Source organism: Electrona antarctica, assembly GCF_951216825.1.
Source record: "Electrona antarctica genome assembly, chromosome: 11".
NCBI lineage: Eukaryota > Metazoa > Chordata > Actinopteri > Myctophiformes > Myctophidae > Electrona > Electrona antarctica.
In genome coordinates, this window is record NC_136792.1 from 22,315,658 (window position 1) to 22,323,713 (window position 8,056).

The window sequence follows — 8,056 nt, forward strand, 5'->3', positions numbered from 1 at the left end:
TGGCTCCTACATTGTCAGTTTGCTCGCCATCAGTTTTGGGTGCCTAGCCAGCCTCATCCTTCTCTCCCTGACCGACCGTGTCCGTGATGCCTCCGTACAAAACCATATTTTATTCGATGCAGTTACATTAAGAAGAAATACTGGGGATAAGCGGTTACGAAAATGTTCCCCTTCTCTCTCTCAAAGTTTCCCGTGTCTGACTATTGCTTGGTCTAACCAATGCATTGTCTGACCTATGGTTTTCGGAGTATTGCCCGAACTTTGTCTGTCTAATGTCATGTCGGACTGTTGGAAATTAATAGTCAGACAAAATTCAGACTAATGGTTGTCGGACTATTGGCGGGTCGGAAAAGCGTACGGACCCCCAAATGGGTATGTTTTCTTTTTAGTATTGGTCAGAAGCTTGGCAGCGGCATTTTTAACCAGTTCCATGCGGGAAATGGATTTGTGGGTTAAACGTGTACACAGTATACCACACACCATTACAATCATCTAGATGGGAAGTGATAAATACATGTATCTAAATCAGCAGATGACAGTAAGGACGTGATTTTTGCGATGGCTCTGAGTTAGTAGAAGCACGTTTTAACAACTCTTTTTACTTGGACATTAAAACTGAGATCATAGTCAATGTCTGAACACAGCGTTTGGATAAGCTGTCCAGGACGTCTTTTAGGATGTTTGAAAATCATTAAAAAAAAACTCACTGCCCTGCATGGAACAGGTCCTTAGTGTGATGATTAATATCATCCCAGAGATCCACACTCCAGCCTCCACCAACAACCTACTACCAAAGAAACATCTGCTCCGTCACGTGGTGCCCAGCGCATCTGGTGGGCATCTGACTGAACGCAGATGGTGTGTGAGTGTGTGCATGTGTGCATGTGTGTGTGTGTGTGTGTGTCTGTTTTGTGTTTACAGTATGCAAGTATCCGTATAGTGAGTGTGAGGGTGTGTGGTAAGACTATGAGTAATGCCCAAAGGCAAGGAACAGAAGGGTGGTAGGGGTTTCTGACTTCCACTGTGGCCTGCTTAGACACTAGCCACTATGACTCATCTAGGTGTCACTAACGCCTTCCCTGTGAATGAACAAACGGATGCGGATATGCATGCGATGTGAGACGAGGACGCTACCACGCCGTGGGGGTAAGTGTAAGTGTGAAGAGCCTGGCAGACTGCTAGTGTGAGCCAGCCATCCTCAACATCGCTATGCCATGAGAGATGGCGCACAGCTACTGTATGCAAGTACCGTGATTGATCTTAGAAAAAAAGATATATATATATATATATGAATAAATAAATAATATAAAATAAAAAGCGTCTGTCTTTCATACGGCTGGAAGGATACGGTGTACAACTGAACGAGCATTGATGTACCTGGGCTCCATGCATGCAGCTGTTGTCAGTTCAGTCTCTCTGATCTCCTCCACCAGGTAGTCCTCATTTAGGCTCCGATGCTGCAGGAGCAGCTGTGAGTGCATACGTATATACCTTGTTAGGAGACGACAGTTCTGGCGGAAAGAGAGAGGTAGAGAAGTACCTTGTTACAGCGTAGACTAACAGTATGTCACTATATGGTATGTGTCTGTGTGTGTGTGTGTGTGGGGGGGGGGGGGGGGGGGGGGGGGGTGCGCTTTGGTCTGGCTGCATCTCCATGATACATTGTCAATGTCATACTGGAGATTCTCTGCGCTTTAAGTTATGTTTTGTTGTTCTGTTTTGTCACCTCAGCAGCAGCATTGCACAGTACATATTAAATTATCCTCGGTTGTCAACGTCAGTTTGAAGCAGTGAGCAGAGAATCACTGCCTCATATGCCATCCAACACCTCCATTTTTCCAGGAACGGATTTATAGGACTACAAAAAAATAAAATAAAAATGAATCATATGCAATATATTTTTTGAAGAATAAAGAGCAAATTGATTCCAACCACTCAAGTAATAATACACAGTACTTTAACCAGGATTTGTGGAAAAAGGCATTGGAAACAAAAACATGTGGCCAGCCAGATCATTGTGACCTAGCCTGAAATAATGCCAATTTGTTGATGTTCAGCTCCTCTGTGCATGCATGTGCTGTACTGTAACATGGAGATGCAGCATTTCACCGACCAGCCTCATAGGTATGGTGATTAGCTTTAATCCCTTGACTCCTTCAAAACCGCTCTCAAAGAGCACCTAATTCGAAACGAGTCCACAGCCAACCCACCCCTTTTTCCCATACTGTAAGTCACTGTACATTTCTACGTACGTTTTTTCCCTTTTTTTACTTACTTTGTATGATTACCTGTTTTTCATAGAAGTGTATATTTGTACGTCTTTTAATGTTGTGATGAATTGAAAATGGAGGACCCTGATGTAAAGTGTTACTACTTTAATAAACGATATTGTTCGTTTAATAAACGAACAATATTTTGTACAAGTCATAATATACGTAACTCCTCCTGAACACAAGTGTACAGTATAGTTCATCGGAGAGAGAAAAATCACACCTGTGAATGAGGGGCGCTCTTCGGCTCTTATCATCGTACATCATCATGACGTAAAATAGACACGTCTATTTGCTCAGACACTATGACGTTACGTCACATATTACACATATTACACACATATTACACACATAAAGACCCCCAGGAAAGTGTTCTAAGGTCTTCTAAACGTCATTAACATTTTTTGCAAAAAGGGTTAAGTGTCCCTTTAAAAAATAAAATGTAAAAATTTTAATTTTAAAGTACAAATAACATGCATTTTAAAACTGCTTTTAATATGTAATATCATATTGTCTATGTCCCTCAAAGTTATTGTCTCCGCCAGGCCGAAGGCATGGGGAGAGAGTATGTTTGGGGAGAGAGTATGTTTTGCACTCCGTCCGTCCGTCCGTGTGTCCGTCCGTCCGTCCGTGTGTCCGTCCGTCCGTCCGTGTGTCCGTCCGTGTGTCCGTCCGTCTGTGAACAGCTAATCTCCAGCACCGTTAACCCGGTCGATGCCAAATTTTGCACACACACTCCCTGGATGCCAACAATGCCCCAAAATTCTGCCCCAAAATTTCCAGAACGGCCTGTTATAGCGCCACCAGGAGGCCGCTTTGTGCAAAACAAGTTTTTGGACAGTACACCTACAGATTTTGTCCAAACATCACGCAAATTGGTACACAGTCTCTCTAGAGCCATTCAACGAAACGGGTCTTTCAGATTTCTCAGACTCCATCCTGATTGGCTAAGATTGGCTTCCAAAGTTCGCAGGAGTGCTCAGTTTCAAACAAAATGCTGCAAATCATGAACACATCGTGTGATTTCCGTGAAATTGCGCACGCACATTCCCACTAGGCCGAGGAAGAAATGCCACGTGAACATTTTCAACTCAGCCTCATGGTGGCACTATAACTGGCCGAAAAGTGTTTTTACCTCCAACTGCACGGATTTGTGGATAACTTTGTATGCCAACTCCCTAGAGGCCAAGGAAAAAACTTTGCCTGGAATTTTTCACATCTGCTCTTTATAACACCACCAGGAGGCCGACATATGTAAAACATATTTTCTAATATTACTCCTTCAGATGTTATCCAAATTTCACACAAATCGGTACACATGCTCTCCATAGTAATGTGATCAAGACGGGTTTGTTTGATTTCTCATAATCCACCTTCATTGCCTACGATTGGCTTCTAAACTTTTCAGGAGTAGCCCGCTTTGTACCCGTTTTGTACAAATTGCCACAACTACTCAACACAGCGTCCGATTGCGGTGAAACTGTGCATGCATATTCCCACTAGGCTGAGGAAGAAATGCCACTTTTCAGTTTTCAAATCAGCCTCATGGTGGCGCTACAACAGGCCAAGCCGTGTCTCTCACACACACACACACACACACACACACACACACACACACACACACACACACACACACACACACACACACACACACACACACACACACACACACACACACACACACACACACACACACACGATTATATTACTCCTAAACATTTTGCCAAACATCACACACACTCCTATCCTCCTGGTGGAGACCTGTGCCCAGAAGGGCACTTTTTCTAGTTTCTAATGGTTTGAGCCTCAATCTCTGATATAACCAGTCCTTGTCATTTTTTTCTGGACTTTGAAAGCAGTTTTAGCTGCAGTACCACAATGTACTGAGGTAATGGGGCTGCTGATATGCAGATTATTTAATATTTGAGTCATTATAATACTGATGCTAGATGAAACCAGGCTTGTTTTGAGCTTGGAAAATCAACAATGGTGGACATTGTAAACAAAGTGGAAATGCAAATTTGGAACTGAAGACTGAAGAAGAGGAGGAATTATACAAAGTAGGGTGACATTGATGACATCACGATGAGGACAAAATCAGTTGAGCTGTTCCTGAGAGCAATTTCCATTAAAGCACCATATGATATGAAAGCCTGATTGTTCAAAATTGGTTATTTGTGGGGATAGAAAACACATATGGCAGCCCCAAAAACACAAAAGAAATTGAAAAAGTAGAATTTTATGTTATAGGTCCTTTAATATATGAACGGAAATGCCAGCTTCCATGCTCGGATTTCAGGTGTAGTTCCAGACTCTATATAGCATTCAGAGATGATGTAGGGGAGGGCTGGGCAATATATCTGCTGCATTAGCAAAAAAAACAACAACTTTTAGCTAATAAAATACTGTGCCCAAAATATAGGGACCCCTCGGTTAAAGGTTTTATGAATTTACCTGATGGTTCTAGCCGTTATATTATTTAGCTTTACCTACTTAGTTATAGTAGCCTAATGATTTTCCTTTGAGTACTAGCCCAAAATAATAATGTGCCCCCCTGCTTATATGAGACAATTTAAAATGAAACTTCTATGACAGTGCTGACATAATTAAGTGACATTATTCCGGGAGAATGGCTCCGCCCTGCGGTCGCTCTCGCCTATATTAAGGCGTCTTACTTGTTTAATATAACTGTGTAAATTAATTGTGAAAGAATCAATGGACATCCCACAATAATAATGATACTATTGAGACAATATTACGATCTAAAATTTTTTTTAACAGGCACTTGTTTGGCTCAAAATAGTGTGACATTTGATTTCGTTTACATCATCCATCCTTAGTGTAGGGGTGAAATAATCTCCCTTCCTCCCTCCTTGCCTGCTTGTCTCACACCAATTGTAATGATCATAGATCGGTTACAATTAGGAACCAATGTCCTGGTAAAGGAGCTTTGCACTGCCAACTTTAAAGCCGTTGTCTCTCATCAAAGGACCAATTTGCTCACTCATAGGCTATGCTACAGTGCTTTCTGATTAGATCACTGAATGTACAGTATAGTATATTAATGGCATGGTGTGCCCTCTTGTGGATAGCAACGCATCTGCACCAAACTTGGCACAAACACTGGTCTCCCATCACACACACTTCAATGGAGCTTTATTGGCATGAGAAAACATACGTTTACATTGCCAAAGCAAGTGTCAACATATAATAAAAACAGTATATACAGTTGGAGAGGGTACATCATTGATGGGGAATCCAAGCTAATAGAAACTGCAGGCTTTCTAGTCCTGGCAAGTTGCAATGCGAAAATGGAAGCCATCGTTCTCACGATAATACAAATCTAAACATTTTTGTAAAGAAATCTTTAAAAATAAATCTGGCTAACGATGATGTCACTGGTAGACGGGTTTCTGAAATACCCACAAATATGAGACACAGACGGAGTAGAATTTTTTTTTGTCATTTTATCATGATTATTAGTGAGGACCTATTATATGAAGCTAGGTTGAAAAGTGCTGAAGTGGTCCTTTAAGATGTGTTTAAAGGTCTAGGCTACTTGGTACAGATGGTAGTCCTTAGGGTGGTTGTATTCCATTGGCTAACCTTCTTTTGTCGCAACAATTCACAAATCTTGCTGCTGTGTTTGCACATTGTTGTATTTCTCCCAATGAACAGAACACTGTCCCCCACCCCTCCCAGTGAGCTGTGGCGTTCCACAAGGAAGCATACTAGGGACTTTACTGTTCATAATATATGTTAATGACATGACATCAGCTTGTGACTGCAACTTGTTCCTGTTTGCAGATGACTCAGCACTGCTGGTCTCGGACAGGAACAAACTGCAGGTTGAAAAGGCCCTCAGCTCTGAGCTTGGTAGAATCTGCACCTGGCTCGCTGATAACAAACTATCTTTACATCTGGGAAAAACTGAATCCATTCTCTTTGGTTCAAATAGTAATCTCAGCCAGGCTGGAGTGGGTGACAATATTATCACACGAAAAGACCTACCTAGGTTCCATCCTGGAGGCAAATCTTTCCGGTGATAAAATGGCCACCAACGTAATCAATAAAAGTCAACCAAAGAACAAGATTCCTATACAGGATCTCCTCACTGGTCAACAAAAACACCTTGAAGACCCTGGGAGGCATAGACCCTAACAGGAGCCAAGGCTACGACTATGCATGCACCTCTTGGTACCACAGCACCTCAAAGGCCCTTAAGACAAGGCTCCAGACTTCCCAAAACAAACTGGTCGGGTTACTACATGGCCTCACTCCTCGAACCCACCTCACCCCTGCACATTTTGACAGACTGGAATGGCTTAGGGTTGACGACAGAGTACAGCATCTTGCAATGGGTCTGGTCCACAAGTTTCGATACAGCACCAAGATACCCATGTACCTGTCAAAATACTTCCTTAATGTCAACGAAGTCCACACCCATAACACCAGAGGGAGCGCAACTAACCATGTGCAACCCAGATTCGGCACAAACAAGGGACTAAATTATTTCCGCTCCTATACTATACTATGCCACCAAAATGTGGAACGCCCTACCAACAGTCATTAAGACATGCAAATCCCTTGACTCCTTCAAAACCGCTCTCAAAGGGCACCTACGGACGGCCGTAATTCGAAACTGGCCCCCGGAAAAATCCTCCACCGACCCTTTTCCCCCTCACTGTATGTTTGTTTCTTTCCTTTTTTTACCTCCTCTATGATGATTTCCTGTTTTTTTGCTATAGAGTATATTTGTACGTCTCTAATTGTTATGATGAATTGAACATGGTGGGCCCTATTGTAAACAAGTGTAATGCTTTATGGTGTCGTCCACAGTTAACAGTTTTGTTTTGAGAAATGTAATTCTCCAATCTGTTAATAAATTTCATCAATCAATCAATCAATCAATCAATCAATCAATCAATCAATCAATCAATCAATCTGATGTCTTGGTACAGTGGGCCACTATACCTGTACTTCCCAGTGGCAGGTGGTTTTGTTTTGAGAAATGTACTGTAATTCTCCAATCTGTTAATACATTTCATCAATCAATCAATAAATCAATCAGTCTGATGTCTTGGTATAGTGGGCCACTATACATGTACTTCCCAGTGGCAGGTGGTTAGGAAACGTAGCTCTCACACTCTCACACACACACACACACACACACACACACACACACACACACACACACACACACACACACACACACACACACACACACACACACACAACAAACAAACAAACAAACAAACAAGAGCAACCTCAAATCATACACTACCCTGAAGAGGTGGGACTTACTTGTTTTTTGGGAGTGGGTGAAAACTCACCAAAACTATGCGCAGCTTCCCAAAACACGTGTGTGAGTGTGATGATGATGTTCATGTTGTCATTGTGTTGTTCATATCGTCATCAGTCATCCAGGAAGTTGGGTTTCGTCATCTACTCTTTAGAAGTTTAGAAAGCATCCAACTTCCGGTCTGTGGACATAAAAATAAAAATCATTTGTAATACTTTGTAATACCGTACTACTTACTAGGACAAAAAGCTGTATAGGCTATAGGAGGGGCTAGCGCCCCTCAAAAGCCTTCTAATTTTTTTTATTTTTTTTAAATCACACCCGTGTGAAGTGAGGGGCGCTCTTATCATCTTACAACATAATGATGTAAAACGAACATTGAACTAAAAACAAACATTAAACCTGTATATAGGAGGGGCTAGCGCCCTTCAAAAATCCTGTGGCTGTGTTCTACTCATAGACTGTAAAAAATAAGGTTCTACTG